Source organism: Trypanosoma conorhini, assembly GCF_003719485.1.
Source record: "Trypanosoma conorhini strain 025E chromosome Unknown Tco_14.4_contig_00026, whole genome shotgun sequence".
Classification (NCBI taxonomy): domain Eukaryota; phylum Euglenozoa; class Kinetoplastea; order Trypanosomatida; family Trypanosomatidae; genus Trypanosoma; species Trypanosoma conorhini.
Genome location: NW_021704111.1, coordinates 33,959 through 36,357, shown reverse-complemented (window position 1 = coordinate 36,357; position 2,399 = coordinate 33,959). Strand labels below are relative to the sequence as shown.

The following is a 2,399-nucleotide window of genomic DNA, read 5'->3' as shown; positions in this document are numbered from 1 at the left end:
TTTGTTTGTTTGTTTTTCTTTCTTTTTTTTGTTTCTTTTTTCCGTCACGCGTTTGCCCTTTTTTTTTTGTTACTGTCTGTTTCGGTTTATTATTCCAATATGCGTACCGCCTTCTGTCTGCCTGTCGCTCTCTCTCTCTCTCTGCTTCTTTCTTTCCTTCGTTGTGGGGGGTGGGGGACAGCTGCTTTTGCTGCCGTGGGCATCTTTTTGCTCTCGTTTCTTTTTTTTTTTTTCCTCTTGGCGCTGCTGGTTGTCTCCGTCGCGGGGGGGGCACGTGCGCATGTATGAATGTATGAGTCGATGAAAAGGGCAACCCCCCTCCCCCCCATCCCCTCGTAGTGCTGTGCATGTAGCTACCCGTGCAAGGGCATTCTGCGCCTGCGCGTGTGTCCGGAGGCGCTGCTGCCCCGCCTGTGCTACCCCCCCCCCCCTCCCCTTCTTTACGGCCGTGGCCTCCCCCCTTCTTTCCCTCCGCCCTCTTTTTGTATTTACGCGGCACGCGTGCCTGTGTATTTGCGGGTGCGTGGGTATTTTCCGGTTTTATGCCCTATTCCCCCGCCTTTCTTTTTTTCTTGTTTTTGTTGTTGTTGGTCTTATCTGTAGACGAAGTGCTCGGCATGGGTGACGTATACTTTTGCAGCGCACGCATGCCCATTATATATATATATATATATAAACACACTCATACGCGAGTGGTATGACGTGCATGCGTGCGTGACAGCACCCCCTGCCCGCGCGCGGAAGGCATAAGCGGCACACAGACAAGAGAGAGAGAGAGGAGGGGAGGGGAGGGTGAATTCTTCGTGAACAGATTCTGCGAGTAAAAAAGTAATGAGGGAGCTAGAGTGGAAGGGGAAACGTGCGCAGAAAATGAACAGAATGACGGCCACGGCATTGAAACGGTGGGAGCAAACATAGCCAGGAAGGTAACCAGCGTGCGCGCAGAGTATATATGCGTTGTGTACGAACGGCAGCGAAAGAAGAGATGCTCTCCCCCCTCTCTCCTACACAAGCACACACGCACACGCAGAGAGAGGTGCGGTAGGAGTACAAAAGGAAGATAAGTAAATAAAAAAGAAACTGAATGGGGGAATGATGACGACGGCTGCCTATGTGTGTGTGTGTGTGCGTGTTTGTGTAGTTTATGAATGGATTGAAGACTTGAAATGCGTATTGTTTATGAATTCTCCTGCTTTTCTTGCTGTTGTTTTTATTTTGCTCCCTACTATTTCCTGAGGTGGTTCGGTTTGGGGGTGAAGTGCTACGAACCCGCGTGAGTAGTGCGACTCGCGACGTCTGGAAGCAGCACCAGCCAAACGAGGAAGACACTTCGGGCACGTTATTCTCCTCTGCCCACCACTCGCTCCCTCGCGTTCTCTCTGTGGGTGCAGAAGGCGGCGGGCGGTGCGTGTGTGTGTGTGGCGCAGTCCCTCCGTGAGCCAATGTTTGTGTGTCTGCCTCTCTGCTGGACGGCTGTTGGGCGAAACAGGAATAAAAAAAAACGAGGCGGGACGAAACGGGGCTGGAAGCCTTGGGGAAGTGTACAAATTACTGCCGCAATGATGTGCATTTCTCTCTTTTTTTTTTCGCCCGTTTATATATATATATCTCTCTCTCTCTTTCCCCCGTTGTGCCCATGCACTTTGTATACACCTGAAGACTACGTGGCCCCGTGAGCGGCGCGGCTTCCTGCCCCCGCAATACAAAAAAAAAACCGACTGCATATACGCAGAGCAAACAAAAAAAAAATTTTCCTCTACTTGCGTCATCGCACTGGGTCCCACTGGCGCTGTTGGGGGAGGAGGGGGTGCACCCGCTGCCTTTTCAGCGAATCACAAGATCTGTCGTGCTTTTTTTTTCTCTTTGCCAGCTGCACTTGTCCGTGCGTGGAGGTTGATTGCGTGAAGGGCCCAGCCGTGCGCGTGAGAGCGAGAAGGAGAAAGTGAGGCACCGTGTGACTGAGCAACCGGTGTGGCTGGACGAGCACAGTGTAAATAATACGAGGAGAAAAAAAAACGGGACTATGGGGGTAGGCCGGGGCGGCAGTTTCAGTGACGGTGGAGCGAAAGAGGTTTTTAAAAAACGCAAAAGAGTAAGGAATTCGGTTTCTCTGCTTTCTTGTATGGCTCCCTTTTCTTTCTTCTTGATCCTTATTCGTCTATTCTTTTGATGTGCATTTATCCTCGAGGGGTGGCGTGTGCGTTGTTGTTGTTGTTGTTTTCTTTATTGTGTTGTGGTGCCAGTCTGTTTATTGTGCCGATATATGACATTATATATATATATATGTCTATGGGTTGGTCGGCGACCACTCCTGCATTACAGTGCACCCACTCTTGCCGTGCTACCTTCACACACGCATGGACTCTCTCTCTCTCTCGCACGCACGCACGCACGCACGC

General features: G+C 50.9%; 8 annotated features.

Annotated features, from left to right (window-relative positions):
• Nucleotides 1-41: a sequence feature (A-rich).
• A 70-nt stretch (nucleotides 42-111) lies between these two features.
• Nucleotides 112-163: a sequence feature (A-rich).
• A 403-nt stretch (nucleotides 164-566) lies between these two features.
• Nucleotides 567-590: a microsatellite.
• Nucleotides 591-655: 65 nt separating this feature from the next.
• Nucleotides 656-675: a microsatellite.
• Nucleotides 676-1,112: 437 nt separating this feature from the next.
• Nucleotides 1,113-1,139: a microsatellite.
• Nucleotides 1,140-2,201: 1,062 nt separating this feature from the next.
• Nucleotides 2,202-2,238: a microsatellite.
• Nucleotides 2,239-2,259: 21 nt separating this feature from the next.
• Nucleotides 2,260-2,291: a microsatellite.
• An 85-nt stretch (nucleotides 2,292-2,376) lies between these two features.
• Nucleotides 2,377-2,399: a microsatellite.